The sequence below is a fragment of the Alexandromys fortis genome, unplaced genomic scaffold, assembly GCF_014885135.2.
Source record: "Alexandromys fortis isolate MF-2015 unplaced genomic scaffold, M_Fortis_MF-2015_v1.1 scaffold_67, whole genome shotgun sequence".
In the NCBI taxonomy this organism is placed as follows: Eukaryota; Metazoa; Chordata; class Mammalia; order Rodentia; family Cricetidae; genus Alexandromys; species Alexandromys fortis.
In genome coordinates, this window is record NW_026067945.1 from 7,405,106 (window position 1) to 7,430,023 (window position 24,918).

Genomic DNA, 24,918 nt, shown 5'->3' on the forward strand with positions numbered 1-24,918 from the left:
ACAATTTATAACAGTACAAAAATTACAAATATAAAGTAGCAACAAAGAATAATTTTATGGTTGGGAGTCACCACAACATGAGAAACTGCATTAAAAGGTTGAGAACCACTGGGTTAGAGAAAGAAATACCATGAAGTTGGATGGGTATGGAGTGGGAAGAATATGGGAGGAGCTTGGGGGAGAAGAACAAATCTCATTAAAAATATGCAAATTCTAAAGAAAATTCATGACAATGGAGAAGGAGGCCAGTAACTTCTGAGCAAAAACAGTGACCTTGGGTCTGGGAGCAACATAAATGCCAGGAGAAATCTGGAGAAACACCAGAAGCACAAGGAAGAAATGAGCGGTGCGCTTGGCCATGACCTCAGTGGGCACAGTAGAAGACAAATCACTCAAGGAATAGGGTATAACAAAGTACTCTTATGACATTTGCAAGGGCTGTAGGAGGCATGAGGGATTTCATACACTAATAAAAGTGGGGAAGTCAGAGGTATGCCAACAGAGAAGACCTACACATTCACACTCCCAGGTCTGCGGGGTTCTCAAAGAAGCCCTTGTATAATGGGAAGTGGACTCACCAATGAGGTCATTAAGCCAAATTTTGTTTGAAATGTCTATAATAAAACTTAACAATTTGCATGATATTTAAATGATTAAGCCCACTATATCAGATGAACCTGGTTCCCAAGAATCTGCTTTGCAACAGAACTTCCTGGCAATCGCTGTTTAGCATCTAAGTCCATAAAAGAGACTGGCACACCCTGGTGGGGAAATCTATTTGTTTTGAGAAGAAACTATGAGCGGAATTAAGTGCTCCCATAAAGGAGAGGTTTGATATCTTTGCATCTATAAAACAAAAACAAAAAACACGCAATAAAGTGGTGCTGGGTGTTTAAAAACATACCCCTGAAGAACCAGCGGCATGTAGGAAAACATTGTTATCATCCACGCAGCTGACCTGCCTGGTGCCAACAAACAGATCCTTGGATAGGATCAAGGGAGGTTGATGGAAGAGGACATTGGGGACCATTAGAACACTTTCAGGAGAAACTCATTTCCTGATTACTGTGGATCTATTCTCCATCACAACAGCTCTGTGTTCAAGAATCTCCCAGAGGGAATCACACAGCATGTAACTTTAACTTTCCAGGTTGGTTCCTTTCAAGCTGCACACAGATCCACCCAAGTGGTGGGCCATGTCAGCAGCGGATTACCTCTTGATTTCCAAGAGCAGTACGCTATTGTGTGTGCACATCACAGACTGATTTTCCTTGAAGGACAGGTGGGGCCTTTCTAGTCTTACTTTCTTTTGATATAGGTGTTATAAAAATGCTGACATCATTGGAAATGTTTCCTGGGTGGTAACACGAATCCTTTTTTTTTCCCCCCACTAACAATTGGGAGGATTTCAATTGTTTCACGTCCTCTGTAACATTTGATATTGCTAGTATTTTTATTTCAGTTCATTGTAATTATTAGATTATTATTAATTATTATGGTTTTAAATTTTCATTTTCCTACTGGTGTGTGATAGTGAAAATGGTTTAGGGCATTAATTTGCTAACTTATCTGTAATTTGAGGAACTGTTTATTCAAGACTTTGTCCATTTGTTTTAATGTAAGATTATTTGACTTTTCCTCTGGGCTTATGAGAGTTCATTATATATTTTGAATATAAGAACCTTGTTGAACACACAATTTGCAAATATTCACCTCAATTTTGTAGCTTGTCTTTTCACATTGTTATTAATATCAAAAGTTCTCAATCATCAAGAGTTAACTTTTAAAAATATGATAACATTTTACAGATCTTACACAACTGACTTGGTTTCATATCTAAGATCTAAATGTAATTTACAAAGGAGATCTCCAATATTTCCATCTAGGAGTTTTGTTGTTGCATTATGTGCGGCGGGGCTGCGTCCCTGGCACCCGGCCGCCCACATGGCTAGCTTATGCCCGAAATAATTACACGAAAACTGTATTTTTTCAAACACTGCCTGGCCCGGCTAGTTCCAGCCTCTTATTGGCTAGCTCTTACATATTGTTCTAACCCATTTCTATTATTCTGTGTAGCCCACGAAGTGGCTTACCAGGGAGGATCTTAACCTGTGTCTGTCTGGAGTGGGAGAATCATGGTGACTCCTTCACTAAGCTTCTTTCTCCCAGAATTCTGTTCTGTGTACTCCACCCACCTAAGGGTTGGCCTATCAAGGGGCCTAGGCAGTTTCTTTATTAGTAAGAAATCACTCGGTTTCATATCTAAGATCTAAACGTAATTTACAAAGGAGATCTCCAATATTTTCATCTAGGAGTTTTGTTATTTTACATTTGGAGTTATGACCTATTTCAATAAAAATTTTGCATACACTGTTAGGTTTACGTCAAAGTTCATTTTATACCCGGATGATGATTTATTCCAACCCTATCGTTAGGACACAGTCCTCTAATGAATTACTTAGCTCCTATCTCAATGAAACACGTCCAGGTTGTGAGGGGAGGAATTCTGGACTGTCTGTGCTGTTCCATTAACCCCCACACCCATCACTTTCCGCTGCTATACTATACTGATGGCCAGGGTAGCCTCCGGCCTTAAAATCAGCTCATGCAACTCCTTTAAATTTGTTCTTTTCCAAAGAACTGTTTTGCTATTCTGCTAAACACATAAATCCAAGCGCTGTGCCTTTAATACAATGACAATAAAAATACAGCAGAATTTTTTCATGGCTAATAAACTTTCTCTAAAATTCATATACAACCCCAAAAGATCCAGGGATGACAAAGTGATCAGCACGCAAACAATGGGTTACAGGAAATGGCTCTTTTCTCTGGTAAAGCTGTCATTCAAAATGGCACTTCCAAGTTTCATGTTTTGTCTAGTTTTGAAACATCTGCATCTTTCCGCTAGCCTGGTCTGGTCACAGAAGTGGCACGCTTCTAAGAAGTAGAGCCTAAGGCAAGTCTAGTTCAGAGGAATCCCGTTGATAATCTTCTTCCCTATCTACCGCATTCTATCTTATCTGGAGACAGGACTATTTTTAATAACTTTTATCAAAAAAGTAAAAGCATTTGCCCATCATTTAAACAAAAATCAAATACACTGAATCACAAACATATAAACACACAGTAAAACTTTGTCAAGAGGGAAAAACAATGTGTTTCAGAGTGGTGGCGCATGCCTTTAATCTCAGCACTCAAGACACAGAGGCAGGTAGACCTCTATGAGTCTGAGGCCAGCTTGGTCTACAAAGCAAGTTGTAGGATAGCCAGAGCTGTTACACAGAGAAACCCTAACTTGGAAAACTAACCAAGCAAACAGACAAACAAAACAACAAAAGCCTAATGTGGTCTCTTTTTTTGTCTTTTTTAAATTGTTTTTATTAAGCTATACATTTTTCCACTCCCCTTCCTTCCTCTCCTCTCCCCTTTTGCCCCGTCTTGTGTGCTCCCAGTTCACTCAGGAGACTTTGTGATCCACGTGTGTCTCTCTTGGGGTCTTCATTGTTGTCTGGTTTCTCTGGGTTTGTGGCCTGAAGGCTGGTTTTTAAGGTACACTGCTAACTGGAGTTTGGTCTCCTTTATGACTAGAAAAACAATTCCTACAATATGCAGTGTGTACTTCAGAAGTAAGGAACGCTAAAAGAAGAAACTCAAAGAGGACTTACATTTGAAGAAAAGCCCCATGAGATAAACCCACCTATTTGAATACTTAATATAATCCAACTTTCCTTATCTCAAAGGATATTTGAAGCAAACCCAAATGTTTCATTTTCTCTCAAGTCTTAAGTTCAAAGACTCTTATCAGAAGCACCCAACAAACTGCAAGTTAAAAAATGTAAGCTTCCTAGCAGGGTAATATGACTGCCAACAGTTAATTAAGTGTTCACAAATAGAGAGCAGAGTGTATTTTGAATATCCCCAATATTTAAAAAAAGTGTAAGTCTGGTCGTTTTATATTGCATAGGAAAATATCACACAATACACATTAGATATCATAATTGCTGTGTACCAACCAAAGAGAAAGATACACTAAAACTCTTTGCAAGAATACACTCCTGGTTTTGCAAAGCCACAGTAAACATTTAATCTCTTCACAAAACAAATCCTTCTGATGCCTTGCCCCAAACCCCAGCTCTCACTAAATGAGCAAGAAAAAGCACTGTCTCTCTAAACTGTCAGGGCTATGACAGGACAGTCACAGGCAACAGCCCGAGCCAAGGACACTAGTGGCCCTCCCATCTATGTTATGGTTTCAGGCATTCTTCACATCTGGCGGCAAAACAATTACCCAAATGGAAACAGAAAAACTCCAACACCAGTCCTCAAAGTGTCTGACTGAACCCAAGTCACACCAGCAGCTGAATCAGAACCACAGAGAAGGAAAGGGGAGCTCAGAGTGATAATGGAACTTTTTTTTTCCCCTATGGACTTAATCGAGCTGGTGGGTAACAAGGACTCAAAGTACTTCTCATAATTCCTCTGTAGCAGTGGGTCTCAACCTGGGGTTGCAATAATCTTTTATTGAATCATCTTTTCACAGATATCCTTCCTTTCAGATATTTACAATATGATGCATAGCATTAGTTAAATTACAGTTATGAAGTGGCAAAGAATATAATTTTATGGTTGGGGCATCACAACATGAGGAATTGTATTAAAAGATCTCAGCATCAGGAAGGTTGAGAGCCACTGCTCTGTAGAATAATTTGTAGGTTTATTTCCACTACATAAATGTGAATTCATGTGGAGATATATTCTAGTGTATCTTATTTTGATCAAGCAATCTCCAACTAAAATTCTGGAAGTATGGAAAGTCATACTTTGTTGAAGATAAGCTTTGACATAACTCATACGTTCCAGGGTAGGAGCGTGAGGATTCGAATTATTAAGCAAAAGGAACAGAGGTGTAAGAAAAATGAGAGACAGAAACATAGAACAACATTGGGAGGGACATTCAGTGAATACTGAATCCATGTTCATTTTCCACACGCTTATATACTTCACTCCAAAAGGGGAGAGGGAAGGCAGCAGACTTCGTCAACATGACACAAGGAATAGACTCGAATTCTCCAACCTTTGGTCCAGATGGATTGAATCCATCTCTATACCCAAAATACTAGTTAACCATACCCTAGGTGAGAATCTCTCATTTGTAGCCACACCTGTAGTCAACAATGAGCTCAAACTCTCTGACCTCCAGTCAAGGTGGAACAGACTCACACCTGTGGGTCCCCATACTACTTAAACACCAAATCTGAGATAGTTTTATCTTTACCCAATGAAAAGAGAGGCCCATGGTTTTAGGAGACTTCCTAATTCTCAGTAGCTGATTGAAGACTATACTCATGCAATCTGAGATCCTAAGCACAAATTTCTTCAGCACCTGTTGTGTATTTTGGTTGTGTACATTTATTTATTTATTTATTTTGGCCAATGTGCTTGCTTGACTCCAACATAATAACATGCTTGGAAGTGCTTTGCCAGTATTATGCAAACACAGAGTGAGTGGGCTTAAGCACGGTTCAGCCAAGGCCTGTCTTAACAGAAATATGATTCAGTCTTTCCTAAGTCGGCTAGCATTGGTTAGTGTGGGAAGCCTTTTGCTTATGCATAATGCTGTCATTTGCCATATACGTCAGCTTGCTGGTTTTTCAGAACCTAGACCTCTGAGCTACATTCAAAGATTCCCAGATCTGGCCAGGTCATGTGTTTCTCGGTGAACTTCTGTTACATTTATTTCTATGGTTTCTTTCTATGGTTTAGGAAGGAAATTTTATTGTTCAGAGAGCTGTTGGTTACCACCAGGTATTTATGCCACTAATGCACCCTTAGGATTACTGTGCCACGCTGGCTGTTGAGTGGTTCTTAGGTGTCAAATCTAAGTAGACTATTGATTGCCTTCATCCTTTGGAAGCTTGCATAGTACCTTCAGGTACCATAAAGAGCTAATTCTTTGGACGGAAACATTTAGGTAAGTCCCAGCTCAGTGGCCTCTGGACCCTGTGTCTGAAGTGTATGGTGTGTCTTTAGAAATAGGAACTTAACTTCCACGTACAGGGAAGCCAAAGGCAACAGCAAAAGGCAGAATATTTTGTGAAGCCCAAGGACAGCCTTGACCACCAACTCAAAGAGGTCTTCTCAGGTATGGCATTGAGGATTGTATTAGGTGGTCTTGGGCTCTCACGGAGAGTACTGCTCACCAACATAACTGTCCAACCATGAGCTGAACAAAAACTACACCAACCAACATGCCAAAGAAGACCAGGGAAACCCCATGAGGCCTCAATCCCACACAAAGAACTATAGGCAACTGCAAAATCCTGGAAGCAGTAGAGGTTGCATTTCCCAGGAATGAGCACAGCAATTGATTGTTCAGTACCAAATGGCCAGCCCTGAAAATACGCATCAAGTAACATTATATGGACTGAGCAGGTTATATTTAGAAATACATAAATGTATGTGTAAATAAAAAATAAATATATCCATGCAATAACAATAAAAGGAAAGAACATGAATTTAGAGAGCAGAATGATAGACAGGAAGGCTTAAAGGAAGGAAAGGAAGGGAGAAATGCTGTTATTAAGAATATCACAAAAATTTTAAAAGTACAAAGAGAAATTCACAGACACACATATACATACCATAAACACACACAAAGCAATATAAATATGGGAAAAATCTTTAGTTGAAATGTACTATTGGCATAAATGTTCTCCATTGAATAATAGCATAATTTAATAAGCAACTTATAAATTGTTATAATGTTAAATGCTAACATAAAATATAAATACATACAAACATATACCAAGATTTGTTGTAAAGCATAATATTCTAATAAAAATAATAAAAATATTAAACATTCTCCAGTCATGTTCTATGTCTGCAAATTATCTGGAGGTGGTTGACTATGTTACCTATATCTGTGTTCTGATTAGTCATTTTCATCTCTCAGCAATATTAACGATGTTGAATTTATGGCACTCAGTTAACGGAATGAAGAGGAAGATGTTGAGGTTGAATCCAAGTGATTTTTCCTGAATAACTAATGCCTCTCATGGAAAAGTCTGGATTTTACAAGAAGATCATAGATTTAGCCCTGGCTTTTTGTGTTTTGTCTGTCCAATGAAAGAAGCCAAGTTGGCAGCTAGAAACATGATTGTAGAACAGAGAGATGGATCACGTCTAGAAATTACTATTGTAGAGATTGGCATTCGGGTTTTTATTGGAGAAGGCTACAGATGAAAATATATACAAAAAGATGGCATGAGCCTGAAGGAACTCTAGCACTTAATGATTAATTGTGGCAGAATAAATTCACAAAGGAAACTACAAAGACTTAGACAAGAAAAAAAAAAAAGATGTGGTATCACCTACGACAACCAGAATCTAAAGCAGAGGCCCCAAAGGAAGGGTGTTTTCTAGAGGAAGTGGTCAGCATCATGAAGTATTGCATATAGACAAAGGAACAATAATCTTGAAAGTATCCATTTGACAAAGTGAAAAGACTAAGTAGTGATGGTATGGGTTGTCTTGATGATGTGATTCTGAAAATAATCTGCATGGAGGAAGGAAAGAAGAGCTTGGGAAGAGAGGAAATAAATATACAACACTCACAAGTGGGCTGGAGAGGAAGAGAAATGCAGGCCACTTGGGGAGGCATGGTCATGGTGAGGGGTGGACAGATGAAGCTTTTCCACTAAAGGCACATCCACGGTTCAATGCAGACTTCAGTCAGCAATCCCTCATTGGCTCAGAGACTCCCCATTCCAACAGAAACACATGCAAACTTTCTCAACTTCCTTATCTGAAGTTATCTCAGCTGTCCAGATATTGAGTTGAGCTTTAGTTTAACCAATCTCTGTCCAACAACGAACTTAATGGTATTTACCAAGAGCAAGAGAAGCAACTCATTTCATGTTATTACATCTATTTGCTTCATTGGCCCCGTGTAAACCACAGACACATCACTTAGTTACTACAGTACAAAGCAGAAGCCAAACTTCAGAAATTCCCAAGGTCCAAATGAGGAGCAGAAGGAGAGAGAACATGAGCAAGGAAGTCAGGGCTGCGAGGAATGTGCCCATCCACTGTGACAGTGGGGCCGATCTAATGGGAACTCACCAGGACCAGCTGGACTGGGACTGATGGAGCACGTGACCAAACTGGACTCAGGCATTTTCTTACCTCAAACTTCAATTCGACACTGTTATTTTCAAATCAGTATCAGAAACAATTGTCTACCCAGAGAGGAGCATAGCAAGTGCTAGAAGTGTTTCTCAATCTGAGGGTCATGACGCCTTTAAGGTGCACATATCAGATATTCTGAAAATCAGATATTAATGTTATGATTCATAACAGCACTGAAATTACAGGTATGAAGTAGCAATGGAACAATTTTATGGTTGGAGATCACCACAAAAGGAGGATATATTAAGAGGTCTCGGCATTAGGAAGGTTGAGAAGCACTATGTTAGAAGGACAACTGACCCCAGAGAGTCCTCGTGGGATTAAGCACCCACTGTTGAATTGGAAATGTAATAAATGGGTCAGGGAAAAAAATTTAAAGCTAAGGAGATTTCATTCAGAACCTTAGGTATATTAAATTGTGCTTAGCATTGGAGAAGTAGACAAAATACCAGAGAACTCGGCAGCCCAAACTAATCATGCAGGTCTGAATCTAATAAACCACACCGAAGCTGCCATGCTCATGGGATAAAGCTCACACAAAACACTAAAAATGAATTATGAGCTCTCTGCTTCACATATTTTATGACAGCCACCAAAAACATGATTCAAGATAGACAAAGTTGTAGAAACATATTTATATTGGTATATGTGCAACATCAGTTGGATGTTCAATTGAATTTGAAGAAAAATGAAGAGGAGAATTTAATGTCATGCTCATGTTTAATAAGGCAACTATTAGAGAGAAATGACTGCAGACAGCCAAGTTAGCAAGGCAAGTCTATGGTGCTATTTATCTGTATCATTTTCTTTTTTTAGAACCAAATTTGAAGAGAACGTGAAAACTGGCAAAAATTGAAACCAGCATGACAGGGCCCTGTTGCGAGATATTTGATTACACTATGTAAAGATAAGTCACTATGGTTGGTTTGATAAAACGTTAAACAGCCAATAGCTAGGCAGGAGGTATAGGCGGGACTTCTGGACAGAGGGAGCTCTGGGAAGAAGAAAGGCAGAGACTCCAGCTGGACACAGAGGGAGCAAGACAAGCAGGAAGAGACATAAAGGCCATGAGCCATGTGTTCGCACGTAGCTGAATAGAAATGGGTTAATTTAAGTTATAAGAGCTAGTGGGAAAAGCCTAAGTTCTCGGCCAAGTTTGCATAATTAGTAATAAGTCTCAGTGTCTGTTGTATTTTGTGAGCTGGCAGCCCAAGAAAAAATCCATCAACAGAGGCTGTTTCTTGGATGCTTTAGAAAAGTGTTAGATATTATATGAAGAAGACACACTGGAGCTGTAAGATCAATAAGAGATCCTTATATTAACAGCTTAAATGTTGCTCAAGTGTTTCATCAATTCATTCTTGATTCAAAACTGACAGTCCAGAAAACATACTTCTCTAAAAAAAAATGAAATAAAAAACGATAAAGATAAACACAAGAGGCTATGCTAGCTCTACCTTTAATATCCATGCATGTTGAACTAAGGCAGGGGGACTGGGGACTTGAGGCCAACCTGTGCTTCAGCTCACTGTCCTCTCAAACATCAGGGAGTGTCTGCAGGTGCTGTGTTATCAGAACAGTGGAAGTCTAGTAGATGTAAGGTTTATAATCTAACAGTAAGTATTCAATGGAGAGCAAAATGGAGCTTCATGTACATCACAGAAAGCAGAAATTCAGACAATTTCAATGAGGCATTAAACATGAAGTATACACAATAGGAGCCAGTAATAGGAGGAAGAAATATTCTCAGAAAACAAAATGACATCAAAATGTGTGTGTATGTGTGTGTGCGCGCACGCACGCACAAGTGTGCACATGCAAGCATGCATGTTTTCTAAGACATACCACTATATTCAAAACTTAAATTAATTTCCGTAATGGCTAAAATAAAATGAGCAAAAGAAAACTAGCAATGCACAGTGCTGGCGAGACTGCATAGATACCTAGCAAACTAGAATAGTCATGTACTGAAAACAGGAACAAAAGCTAACACAGATGCGTTAGAAAATGTCAACAGTTTCTTGCGTAATGAAATATCTTCCTGTCGGGTGACCCAGCGCCACACTTACTACTCAGGGGAGATGGAAAGAGATGTCCACATAGATCTTTATATAACCAGTTAAATTTCAAACTTCGCATATATATGTATATGTGTGTGTACATGGTAAATTTACTGCATAAGAGTTTTATAATAAACCTGACCTTTAAATCAACAAGTACTGTATAGAGGGTGGGTCCCTTGTTCTGTCCTGCCCAGCTCCCTGGGCTGCCCCGCTAGCTTATACCCAAAATAACCACATGGATATAATTAAACACTGTCTGGCCCATTAGTTTTAGCCTCTTTTTGGCTAACTCTCACATCTTGATTCATCTGTATCACCACTTGACTGTGGCTTACCGGAATGAGTTTAACCAGCATCCATCTCGGGCAGGAGAAGCATGGCATCTGTCACACTTCCCTTCTTCCCAGCATTCTGTTCTGTCTACTCCGCCCACCTAAGGGCTGCCCTAGCAAAAGGCCAAGGCAGTCTCTTTATTCAACCAATGAAATCAACACAAATACAGAACGACCTCCTACACCAAATAAGACCTCAAACAGGTATAAAAGACTTCTTCAAAACAAACACAAATGCCAAAATTCACAAGACACAATACATGACAATCCTGTCCTAAAGCCACCCTTTCAGGTCTTACACATCCCAGAGAAGCTATAAAGGGCTCCTTCTGCACAGTGTTTCCACAGGATTCCATTGTTCTGGGTGAGGACAGAACTCATATATTTTATTTTCTGACTAAACCCTTCTAGAGAAGAAGATACGTAAACTTACACTGACTCACAGATCAAATGTCAGGAAACTGGCCACTCACCAAAGTATACTCTGGAAGTTCTTTGCCAAAAAACTGGCCTCTGACTATCACCACCTCTGGTGTGCCTGCCCTGTCCTGTTCCAGATAACTGGCAGCCACTCAGCTTCCCATCGACTAAACACATCAATCTTCTGCCTTCTCTCCATCTCTGCATCCCAGCTTTCAAAGTTTTCAGATCGGCTGAGAACGCTCAACTGTCTTTTCTCTGCTTGGACTAAGTGCAGAAATGTACCAGCCCTCCTTCTCAGGGATGCCTTACCATCCCCCACACCAGGGCATGAGCAATGCTTATTCTCATTTTAACACTGAGCAGCGCTCACTGTTGTTAAACTTGAACATGAAAACTGATTGGCTCACTTGGCAACACTCAGCCAGACTATCGTTAAGAAGTTGGTCACTGTGCTGGAAACAAAGCAGGGATCAAAGCACCAAACACTGGATGCAGAAGGAATGCGTCGAGAGGACAAGACAGGCAAGAAATAGCAACAAATTTTTTTTCTTTTGAAATCCAAAAAAATATTTCCTTTCATTCCCACAGTGAGTAGTACAAATGAAGACATAAACTGCCAGCAGAGGAAAAAGAAAATGTGGTCCTCTTCCCAAACCCAGGTTTCAGTGAGTCACAAACCACTGGAGAGGATCTAAAGGAAGATGGGGAGTCTTGCCATACCAGACATTATCACAGGGTCCACGTGCTCATGATCATCTTCAGTGCTGTGTGTGTGCGTGTGTGCATGTGTATGCGTGTGTGTGTGTGTACAAGCACATTCTAGCACTCCAGCTACCAATCTTTTAAGTTGTTGCCCCATTTTACTGAGAAAGATTCTCCAAAGAAACCGTATGAGGCACAGACAAGGCACCAATCAAGGGGAAAATATGCTCCCAGTGTGAGGTTTCCTGGTCAAATAATTGTATTATTAAAAACATTGCTCATGAACTGTTTTATTGTATTGTCTTCTTTTTTTTTAACAAGGTAAGTGTGGAGTAAAGAGAGGAGAAGGCACCTTATATTTTATAACACATCTTCAGTTCTGATGTCTACAGCCTACTGAGTATACACTCTTGTGCCTTTCCTTTAAATGATCCCCCAGCACAAGTCTGATGTACCACCTGGTATTCTTAAGAGGGAGATGACTGCAATATGCCTTACAGAAAAAACATATGTATGCTAAATAACCTTCATTTATACATGATCTATGGTGCCTTGGCCACAAGCTCAATGCTAATGAATGCCATAGACACATACAATAGACACTGCATTGGATGTGTGCACAAAATAAGGTATCTTTAACAGTACCACACAAAAAAATAAGTTCATGTACTAAGAAGCAAATACATTGCAACTTGAGTTACCCAAATTGAGACTTGAGTTTTGTAATAGCCTAACTCAGAACCTAACTATGTGCAAGACTATAACTATCAGAGAGATGGTTTGGTTGTTATTTCTGCAAGTGATCCAGAGCCCACATGGTAGATCTCAATCTTCAGTATCTCCACTTCCAAGGGACCTGACAACTTCCTCTGGCCTCTGCAGACACTATATATGCATGATATACATGCATATATGTAGGCAAAACACTTATGCATGTATATACAAAAATAATGCAAAATTTTAACAGCCTAACTGTAGAGTTCCCCTGCAAGCAATGGTTCAGCTGATCAATGCTCACTAACTCCCTGCTTCTGTTGGCTCTGTAGAATACAACAACTGTGAACATGATGACCAAATACAGCTCAGTGTATCCCTTCTTTGACAGGCACTTTTAATGGTCAGGATTCTACTAATGGTCACACACATAGGTCCTTTAAGAAATCAAGAGAATTGTGAACACACATGATTAAGCCATGAATCTATTATAAGAATCCATATTTTTTGTTCATAGGGAATTACGTAACAAGACTACATATCATTTTGCATGTAAAGTAACAGAACATAGGCATGTTCAAATGCATTCAGAAGTGGTATTCAACATGCATATGCGATTACAGACATCATCACTACAACTTCTACTAACTTGCTATTGGGTTTACACACACATTTGAAGATAAAATTAGGAGTGAACTAACACGCTATTGACCCTGATGAATGAAGCCCGGCCAATCTGTATCTGATAATGTCTCAGTCATATCTCAAAAGAAATGGCACACATTATAAATTGGTAAGTAAAGAGGACAGGCTGGGAAACACATGCACACATTGAAACTGTAATCTTCAAACAATTATTTTCAAATGAGGTTCAGTTGGCAAACACAGCACATGAAAGAGCACCATAAAAGAGCATATTTCATCCTAACTGCACAAGAGGACTATTATAAAGTTTCACTTGTTGGCACTTAATAATACTAAAGGATCTGTGTGACTTCAACTAAAAGCCTTTTATGTCTAATTTATTTTTAATCGCCCGAAGTCAATTAAATTATCTCGAATAAGAGGACACATTGATTACATGGCTGGAATTAAATGCGTGAAGACAACAGAGGGGAAGGAAATCAAACAGTTTAGTTTCCCAAGTTCTTAATATGTATCTAATTAGATTGACTTTCACACAAAATGACAGCAGCTTTTCCGAAGCCCCGAAATAACCATGGCTTCCTAACCAAGTGTATCACTCAGACCTTTCCCTTGCTTTGACAAATATCAGCGAGGAGGGGTTGAGAGGCAGATTTGTTTTGGCTCATCATTTTGGATGCTTCTGGCCACATGTGGCTTTATCTTTTTACTTAGGACCTTGGTAACGTAGAACAATGTGTGATTGGTAGGAGAATGTTGTAGAGGCCATGAAGCGTGGGAGGGGAGGCCAGGGAAAAGGTGCCTTTTTCCAGGGCCCTTCTAATGACCCGCTTTCCATAAGAAGGCCTCTTATTTTCCTAATTTTATAATTTTCTACCCCCTCCCAACATTGCTGTCATAGTATACAGACATGAAAGGATTGAGCCTCTGATGAAATCCAAGCCCTTATGATCTGATCACCTGATGATTGGATCCTCCAGTTGGGGATCACACTTCAGTTCATGATGAGATGCTGTCTATCTAAACCTTAAAGTCATTCAACTTCACAAACTTCAAATAGGTTTAGGTAAGCTCTTCCGTTCAAGTTCAAGTTCCACATGAATTCATGAATCCATTCACAAGTACAAGTAAGTCCCAGTCAAGCGGGAATTGACTTGACAACCCATTTTCCTTAGCAGCAGGACCTAACCCACAGAATTTGTGACTGCAAATAGAGTCTCTTTGCAATGTGGAAGTTTCAACGTTATGAGCCTGGATTACAAGTTCAGATCTTGGTGGCAACAGCTCGTGGGGTTGGGATACTGGGCCTGTTGTGTTCCTCATATACTCACTTCTTTCTCACATAGTCAGGATCTCAACTACACCTGGAAAGCTCCCTGTGCTGAAGGGATCATGTCCGGCCCATGCCGTCATCTGAAAGTCATAGAAAAGAAGGCGAAGACTTCTGAGAGGAAATTCTGTATTAGAAGAAAGCCCTTGACTGGATACTGAAACCCAAGGCCCTTCCTCTTTTTGTCTCCCAGCTCCTGTGTAGTAAACAGGCCTCTTTCTTGTACCACATCTACAGGGCCCTGTGACACACCATCCAACCATAGGCCCCAAAGCACCCACTAACCATCAACTGAAAAATATGATATTGTTACCAAAATAAACCTTTCTTTTTCATTAGTCTTGTGTATTTTGATCCAGTAAAGAGATGGTAATATACAATACAAAGACAATTATATAATATTCATCAAAAGCCCACAGGCATTTTGAATAAACAAGAAAACCCCAGTTTGCAAATTAAAGAACTAATACTTGAATAGCTTACATTTGTCTCAGCTATTTGGGGGTGTCAGAGTTGTTTTTAAAGTTTACAGCTGTCACCTGCATACACAGGGGCTTGGTGAATTATACAAAAAGACATGAGCTTGGGGTATATATTCAGAAGAACATTTGAGGAATGAAATATGAACTGGAATTTATATTTCATTGTATATACATGTGAAATTATTCAGAATAACAAGGAATTGAAAAAAAAATAGAGAGTTGACTCACATAGAGCCCAAACAGTAGATAGAATCAGATCCACTCATCCCTCTACAGATGAGCAAGGCAAAAGTTGAGAAGAAATGCAGTATTTGAAAGCCTAAAGGGCAATGTTCGAAACTCTTGTTTGTTTGTATGTGGTTGATAACTATATTCTTAGGCACTGTATCGCAACCAGAGATGGAAGAGAAGGCAGAGAGAGAGCTGGTTCAGAACCCTCAGTCTGAAGAGCACACCATCCCATCAGGGACAGATAAAGAAAGGCCCACAATCTAAAGAGCAAGAATTCTGTGGGCTAAGTGACAGCAGGTGACAGCAATCTGAAGAAAGAACGACAAAGACTGTAGCGACCTCTCAACTCCCTCTCTGAAAGAAGCCCGAGGAGATCTCTGTTACTGAAGAACTTTTGCATTCCCTTATCTCTAGAGAGCTGCAGACACTACAGTGATTAGAATCCCTGGGAAGCTTCTAGGGTTTCAGGCACACATGATGAAAATGAAGGCAGCCCTGCAGGAGGAGCACACTGAAACAGAGTCTTCACACAATCCTGAAAGAAAGCAAATGACCCCATGGTAAGCAACCAAACTTTAAGAATGGGATTCTAGAAAAATTGAGAATAGAGATGCCTGTGGTCAGCATATTCTTTGCTAACAGTTACCAGAATTTGGAAACAACCATTTCAGTACAGGGAGAAGGGCATGGGACGGGGCTTAGGCTAGAGCTGTCTACCATGTCTGCCCAGCATAATCAAGTGCAGGTGATCGGTGTGAAGGGGCTCTTGCTTCATAGCAATAGAGACCTAAGCAAGCTATGCCAGTCAGCTTCCCAGGGCTCTAACAAAACACACAAGGTGAATAACTTAGAGAGCTTTATTTGGACTTGTGATTTTAGAAGTTTAGTTGATGGTCATTTGACCCTGCTTCGTTGGGTCTATGGGTACAGTGCATTATCAGAGGAATACAAGGAAGAAAAATCCTGATCAAGCTGATCCAACCCAGAAGCAAAGATGGGGAGCCAGGAGTAAGCGGCCAGGATCGGAACAGCCTCTTCAAAAGGACCATGACCCAAGTCCAGCCTCCATGCCTCACCTCTTAACATATACCACCTCCCAATCCACCATGTCGTAGGAACCAGACCTTCAGTGCTTGTATCTTTGGGGGAACATTCAGGACCTAAACTACATCACAAGCCTTTACGCATAATTTTGTCTCAGAAAAAAAAAAAGCAGAATCCTTTATAAAACATAGAGCCTGCACCGCAACAGAAACATGACAAGTTTCACACAGAATAGGGCACAGATCAAACCTTCCCTCCTGTGAAAAGCTTCAGCCAAGTTTGTGGCGATCAGAATTTAAGACTTCACTGAAGAGAGTAAGCATTCCATCAACCATATCGAAATTCCAGCCACTCAGAGTGTATAGAGCACTCCTAAATGGCTAGCTAGGAGGTCAGAGTGCAGACTGAATGCCCCTGAGAAACAAAAGCACTTTCTATTCTCAGATATTTTTGGGTTTTTGTGTACGTGGTCTAGAAACCGGCAGAGACAGCTGCAGTCACAAACCAGCAGCAGAAACAGATGCAGAAGGCCAGCTTCCGGTCCCCTGGCCACCACCTGGCACCAGACAGCAGCCACACCCTGTGTTCTCTCTGAAGTGAAAAGAGACAGTGGCCAATGAGTTTCCTTCAGGATTCTAGCAAACTTTTCTCTTTTCTCTGTTTTCAGGGCCTGAGTACCTTTAAGTAGACCTGAAAACCTGTCCCGGACTGGGAGGCCTAAGGGGGATGGGGTTCTCCAGAAGAGACCAAGCACAATTGGAGTATGGCAGAAGAAGAAAGTGCTGGACCTTCCAATCAGAATGACTTTATGTGTCCCCTTATTTTCCCTTCTTCACGTTTCATAGCGTATCGTTACGCTGTAGCGCACACACAGTCATACATACATATGAAAACTCCCACGTGCTGTGTCTGCTGCTAAGGTTACATGATCAAGGAACTCCGGAATGTTTTAGAGCCTGTGAAGAGTTAAATCCTTTAGTCTGAGGTAAAACAAATTTAAAAACAACAGCAGCAGCAATACCGAGAAAAGAATTTGGCTTCCCCTTTAGGCAAAGACTATTTTAGGATCAGTGTCTCTTCTTTCAAAAAATTAGATCAGGCAGAAAGCATCTTGCCAGCCAGCCAGGATGGGCTTAAATAGAGAAAATATTCAATTTTTTTTAAAAGCATGCAGGTGTGATTTAAATAAGGGTTTCCGGCAAGACTGCTGGCACCTCTACAAAAGGGTGCTTCCCTTGGGGACATTAATTTCAATAAGTGAGCTCATTTGTCTTAAATGCACTGCGGTATTTGCAAACTAAACTACCTTGTATGCTGCTTCCCTTTTCGTCCTCTATCCCATTTGTATAATTTGTATTTTCAAAAGAAGATGCAGATGCCTTTCTTTTACGGCCTCTGGTGGTAGGCGAGTAGAAGGTGTAATCAAACAAGACAATCGGCACCTGGGTTGGGACGGCTGACATTCACTCAGGCTCCTGTGAGGAAGCAAACATATTCTACACCGTGTGTGGACTGAGCCATCCGGTTAACTTCCTTCAGCCCTGACGCTGTGCACAATGATTAGAGTGGCCCTGACCCTTGAGGGTGATGAGAGGTCAGTATACGGAAATGAAAACAGATATTCTTAAAAAGTGGACTTTCCACAAATGCAAAACAAGCAAACAAAAAAGAACCTGTTACCTTGCAGTACTGCCGGGTTATTGACGTGAACACACGCCGTGACTAAAAAGTCCAAGATGTGTGAGATAGGGTTCAATTTCACCTGATCACTTTGAAAATTATTCCTGTGGATGGACTTCCAAGTTCACAGTTCCTAGCCTGACTTGGCTTCTTCTACGCCCATCAGTTGAGTGATTAAATCACATAAGGGCCCTACCCACACAAGCATCCACACTGTGAAGATTTATGTCTTCAGGAGGGAAACTAGAGTCAAGAGGAGCTGTGTCCTAGTCCAATTTTTTTGTTGTTAGAACCAAATATCTGAGACTATATTAACTTATGAAGAATAGAAGCTTACGTGGTCTAGAGCCTGAAGCCTAAGACTACTATGGCAAGCCAGGCAGTGGTGGTGCACACCTTTAATCCCAGTACTGGAGGGGGGGGAGGCAGGTGGATCTTTGAGTTCAAGGCCAGCCTGGTCTATAAGAGCTAGTTCCAGGACAGGCACCAAAGCTACAGAGAAAGGCTGTCTTAAAAATCCAAAATAAAATAAAATAGAGTCTTGTGCCAGCATCTAGTGAGGGCCCTCTTGCTGCATCATAATGTCACAGAGAGGTCACATGGTGAGACTTAGCATGCTAACTCACGTGTAGTTTCTATACATAGTAATGTCATTGTGGGAACCCCCAACTCACAGCTTTATCACACCCTAATCACCTCCAGAGGTCCTCTCTCTCTCCATGTGTCATGAGCACACAAATTTGGGGATTAACTTTCCAATAAAGGAAACTGAAAGATACATTCAACTCAGGACAAGGAGTAATGTGAGCAGTGAGTGACTGGCTGCATAAGACAGTGAGAGTTCTAGACAGAAGGAAAAGCTCACACTGAGCCCGAAAGTCACACCTGTTCCTCTGGCTTCTAATACTGAAGAGGTGAACATATCTGCAACAGCCTGGTCTGCCTATCATTAGGAAGAGACCAAAGCAATGAAGGGGCAGGAGTTGGCAGAGATCTCAGTGGTCATGTAAGTGCATTTACCTAGACATGGCTAGACACACAGGGTGAGTCTTATAAGAAGACTGGGGAGATTTATACTTTGAATACCAATTTTTAAATTTTTATTCTTTGAGAATTTCATATACAATACCCAGTACCCACTTCCTCCTCCAACTATCTGGGACTTTCCCCCACAGACATCTGGTGTGGGACAATTGTCTATATTCTGTCAATAATGTTTTATATAAACACTGATTGGTCAGTAGCCAGGCAGGAAGTATAGGTGGGACAACCAGACAGGAAGTAGAGGCGGGTCAAGGAGAACAGGGGAATTCTGGGAAGAGGACACAATCCTGTCCTGATACAGAAGAAGCAAGATGTGACTACACAGCTGAAAAAGGTACTGAGCCATGTGGTAACACAGATAAGAATATGGGCTAATATAAGTTATAAGAACTAATGGGCCAATCAGTTTATGATGAATGTAGACCTCTGTGTGATTTCTTTGGGACTTAACGACTGCGGGAACCAGGCATTAAAAAAAAAGATGATGGCCTATCAGCAGATCTGTGTAGTTCAAGTCTCCCCGGCATCTACCATGGAGAACATGGTCAGATGGGTCATGAGCTGAGGCGGGAGATCAGCTGAGCTGCAAGTCTCAATGGTTACTGGGATTGTGGTTGGCTTTTCCAGCTTAGCATTCTGGTTCTTCAAATTTGCACCCTGCTGGAAATAAGAGGCCATAGACTGCACCCCGGTTGCGTGCTGCCCACTACGTCTGCTCAGGATTTAAGGACACAGGGAAGTTTCACATCTTTTCTGTGATTCTCCTCTGAGTCTCTCACCTCTGTGGAGGTCTGCCCTGTTGACCTTCAGCAGTGACACTGTCATAGGCCTCTCGAAATCTAAGCAACGCCATGTAACTTTACTAATGTACGTTCACATCTGTCTGAAGTGAGCTCTGTTCTGTGTATGGGAAGACCACAGGGACAAAGTTAAGCACACTGTGAATTTGAGTCACTAACTTCTTAGTTATGGGGGTGGGAACAATCTTTCTACCATAAATGCCAAGAGTTGTTAGGTGCTAGGAAAACAAAATGAAAATTTTCATGGAACATTTCAGAAGGCAAAGATCATCTCTTATTTAAAAAAAATGCCTGGGATGTATAAAAGAAAAAGACAAACTTCAAGGTCAAAACAAAGATGTTTTCACATCATCATTCCACAGTTGAAATGGGATGGGCCCTTTCCCCCAAAACAGTTTGGAGCAATTATTTTGTTCACGCTGATTTCACTCTTCTTGCTATCAGGTGTGCCTAACCTGTGGGTTCCTTAAATCCAGTTAGTGTAAATATAAGTGTTTATATCCACTTCTTAGCGCCATCCCTGACATGATCCCTGATTCAGTCTGAACTCCCTTTGTAAGACTGTGGGGAAGGATTTTTATCTAATATGGGATCTACTACTACCCAGATAATGAGTGCCAATAAAATTATTAAAATTCGTGTTACATCAAACGATAACAATGCTGTCAAAATAAACTAAAAATTAACAGGTAAGTGTGGAACCATCAGCACCTACTGCTAACACCAAAACCTCCACTTGCATTTCTTGTACAGAGAGTCCGTCTTGTGATCTTCTTTCTGCACCAAGTCAATGAAATACCTGGCTGACCAATTCCAAAAATTAGAAAACTTGCTTATGTCTTTGTTCGGGTTTCTATTGCTGTGAGTAGACACCATGGCCATGGCAGCTCTTAAAAGGAAACATTTAATTGGTGCCGGCTTACAGCTGAGAGGCTTAATCCATTTTCATCACGGCAGAAGTGGCGCTGGAGAGGAAGCTGAGAGTTCTACAGCCAGATCAGTAGGCAGAAGGGAGAGAGGTTTGAACATCTGGGACTCTCAGCCCACCCTCAGCCCTCAGTGAACACTTCCCACAAGGCCACACCTACTCCATTAAGGCCACACTTACTCCAATAAGGCCACACCTCCAATAATGCCACTCCCTGTGAGTTTACGTGGGCCACTTTCATTCAGACCACCATACCCCAATGATATATTTGACATCATCTCTACCCTTAATGGACTGCTCTTACAGGGAAAATTAAATAATAAAAATGTTAATTGTTTTTAATTTACTAATTGATTTTTTTATTTACTATTATCTTTAGAAAATATCCTCCTTCTTAGTAGGAGACTTCTTTTTTTTTAATTTTCAGATCTATTTACTTTTTCATTATTTCAAGGTAGTTCTTTTACAGTACATAGGTATAGTTTTATCAACCTTCACTAATTTATTTTTTCCTTTTTTTGTTTTTTATTTTTCCATTCAAATATTTACACTTCCTTCCCTCCTCCCAATCCCCTCCGGCTCCCCCACTCCCCCTTCTCCCTCCCCCACCCTGCTGGAGAGAGGGCAGGGAACCCTGCCCTGTGGGAAGTCCAAGGCCCTCCCCCCTACATCCAGGCCTAGGGAGCTGTGCATCCAAATAGACTAGGGTCCCCAAAAAGCCAGAACATGCCATAAAAACAAACCCCAGTGCCTTCATCAATGGCTTCTCAGTCAGCCCCCATTGGCAGTCACAATCAGAGTCAGGTTTGATCACATGCTCGTTCAGACCTGGTCCAGCTGGATTCGGTGAGCTCCCAAGTAGGAGACTTCTAAACAATTCTGTCCTCGTGAAGTCCATCTTCACTAAGCCCTGCGTCCAGTTATTGACTTTTCCCGAACATAATTCGTCTATTATAAAAGTGCCAGATGAAAGGCACCTCAAAACTCCAAGCTTCGGAATAATAATGCAGGGGCTTTGTCCAAACTATTAACACAACGACAGCTTGAAAACTGTCTCAAGGAAAAGGATTGCTTTCTAAATAAATGTTCATCAATCATTTAAGGTTTCCATCAATGGCAAATTAATGACTTCTCTCAGAGGTCAAGTACACGGTTTTAAATTCTCTCATTCACTCAAGGGCTGTGTCGGCCAATCGCTGTCGGAACTGGCGTGGAGGTCAGAAGATAGCACTGCAGGGTCGCCCCTCTCCTTCCACCTTCAGATGAGTTCCAGAAGTCAAACCCTAATCCCAGGCTCCCTTGTTCGGCCAGTTCCTTTCCCCAGTGAGCCATCACACCAGTCCCTGAATATTTTTTTTTTATTCTGTTAAGTTTTCTGAATCTTCATAAGCATAACAGAGCTGGATAAAATCACCCTGGTTTAATGTAGGAGGAAATCTAGATTGGAAATACTAAAGCCAGGCAGTGGTGGCGCATGCCTTAAATCTCAACACTTGGGAGGTAAAGCCAGGCGGATCTCTGTGAGTTCGAGCACAGCCTGGTCCCACAGAGCAAGTTCCAGGACAGGCTCCAAAGCTACATGGAGAAACCCTTTCTCAAAAAAACAAACAAAAAATAATAAAAAATTAAAATTAAAAAATGGAAATACTATTGTCAACTTGTCAACTGGTGAATGCCAGTGCCAGTCTTCCCAGTGTGCCCTACGACATCAGGGCTATACAGCCATCTCCGGCTGGAGGAAATCACATGACCTGTCTAATGAGGTTTTAGTTCTGAAACAGAAATTTAAAACTTAATTTAAAAACTTCAAAAGACACTGGGGTTGACAGAGTTAATGGGGCATTAGAGGGGATAGGGATAATTTGAAATATGCAGAGATGATAGGAATGAAGTATCCTATAATGAGGAAAAGAACAACATAAACAGAACAGGATAGGCGGTGACGTCAAGCTTGTCTGTCACTCATCAAGTACCACTGTGGTACTGGAAGCATTCTACTGTGTCAGCCACCACCGCCACAACAGTGTCATATACACGTGCTCGACCTTAGCTCTCACAGTAGCTGGAAAGTGGAGTCACTGAAGGAGAAAGCAAACCGTGGACTGGAGGGAACCAGGAGTCTGAAAGAGACACTGGTTGCCCCACCATTGCTCACAGCAACACCTCATCTCCTTAACCACAGCTGTTTTTCCAGCTCTTTATATTTATTGGTTACGCTATATGAACACCTCACTAGACACATCAGCCTGTGACACGCCACGATGCGGAACCATCGCATACTTTCCATTCTTATGCTTTTGAGTTTTACAAAAGGAAAAAGTAGTAGAATGATTAAGGAAGGTCTCATTCCTTTCCAGGTGTTAGAAGAAAGAATACGAGGGGGCTGGAGAGTTAGCTCAGTGGTTAAGAGCACTGCCTGCTGTTCCAAAGGTCCTGAGTTCAATTCCCAGCAACCACATGGTGGCTCACAACCATCTGTAGTAAGATCTGGTGCTACCTTCTGGCCTGAAGAACAATGTATATCTAATGAATAAATAAATCTTAAAAAAAAAAAAGAAGAAGAAAGAATACGATATGTGGTTTGATCTCCTGAGACATTTAGGGTCCAACATGAGAGAGAGATACAAAAGCAAAGTAAAGGTATAGAGAAGCCCACTAAGTCTTAAGAAGTGGGTACCAGAAGCACACACAGAAGATGAGTTTACCTACCGTGCAGATAAGCCTAGACCAAGGAGATTTTAAATAGAATGAAGATGCAATGGTCAAATGAGAAGCTGAGCTGTGGACAATCAACCCTCTGCACACTTGGGTGTTATATCTGTGAATTAACCAACTGTGGGTCAAAAATGTTTCAGATATGTTTCATGACCCCTTTCCCCAAGCAATATTCTACTAAGACACTTACACAGGGCAGGAGATGTTGTTCTGTGTTGCACATCGGCCTAGCATGCATGAGTCCCTGAGTTCAATCAGCACCACAGTAAAAACCAACAACAAAGAGCCTTATGATGTATTCTTAAGCAACTGGAGGAAGCTGGAGATGATTTAAGTCACAGAGGAGGATATGATAACCATGATATGATACTAGATAAGATGCTATGGCAGTTCATATAAGGGACATGAACATCTCTGGGCTTAACGATCTTGATGTTAAACTCCCATGAATATAGAGGAATGACTGTCAGTAATTGATTGTGTATGTTTGGGAGGCAGGCCTGAGGCAAAAGCAAGGAATATGGCCCAGTCACCTGTTAAACACAAGAAAACAATGTAAGGGTGATTGTCTACAGGAGAGAAGTGAGCGCCAGGCTTAGTGAGGTCCATTGAAAGGGCTCAAATCTCTAAACTGGAGAGAGACAGATCCAGTGTACCTGAATACTCAGAGTCAAGTTAAGAACAAGGTCTAGATAGAATTGTAGGTGATGGAAACCCTTATTCATACTTTAGCAAAGGTGTAGGCTGAAAACAAAACAAGATTAGGAAATAAACTTATCTCTTAGAGGCAAAACAGACGAAATTGAATTTATAATAAAAATGAATCAACTGGCCAGGAAGGATAGTCTGAAAAGCAGGGCGGGGTCAGGGAAGCTGACTGAGGATGAAGACATTAAGAGAAAGTGAGCATCCATTTCCGGTACTCCAGAGAGCCAGTGAGGATGGCCAGCTGCATCCAGCTTTGGCTCTGGAGCAGGCTGAGCAGGTTTGGAAATGTAAATGACAGGAGGAGGTGAGCTGGGAAGGAAGAGAAACAAGACTGGGTAAGAACAATCTTGCACAAAAGCTGGGTTTAAAATAGAAGAAACTCAAATCCTGCTGTAGAGATGCAATACATGGCATCACCTGGTTAAGATGGATTCGGCTTTTTAAAAAAATTAACCATATCCAGAATGACATAAAATCAACTCAACTGTAAGGTTAAGTTAAGAAACACTTAATTGTGTTTCTGTGCCAAGGACCATAGAGAGAAGAAATACAAAGCACAAAATTTGTGTTCATAATTTCAGTTCATAGAGTTTTCATTTGTTTATTGCTTGTTTTTTTTTGTTTTTGTTTTTTGTTGTTTTTTTAGGTCACAGACCCTAGGCCTCCAAGATCTTACGATTATCTTTAAGAAATAACCTCTCTGTTATAGTTATCGTTCTCATGCATTATTTTAATTGCAGGTAATCTCACCTAATTCTGAAGAGAATTTACGTCACATTTACAATTTTAGGTGCAGTTAAACACTTCAGATTTTCAAAGGATTACGGTATGGATGGAGGCTTCTTAAAGGCACTTTCATTATTGTAAGCTGAAACGAATGGAAATTCTGT

At 40.9% G+C, this 24,918-nt stretch overlaps 1 protein-coding gene across 3 annotated transcripts in view; it reads right to left on the minus strand.

Moving 5' to 3' along the window:
• Positions 1-24,918, minus strand: part of Mctp2 (multiple C2 and transmembrane domain containing 2) — a 213,852-nt gene that overhangs the window by 170,923 nt on the left and 18,011 nt on the right. The window contains exon 1 of one of the 3 annotated variants that reach the window (XM_050149130.1): positions 10,586-10,674. The exons of the other annotated variants lie outside the window; for them this stretch is intronic. The gene's annotated coding sequence lies outside the window, so the exon portion shown is untranslated. Of the gene's footprint in view, positions 1-10,585; positions 10,675-24,918 lie in introns of those variants that run through there. 3 annotated transcript variants of the gene reach the window in all.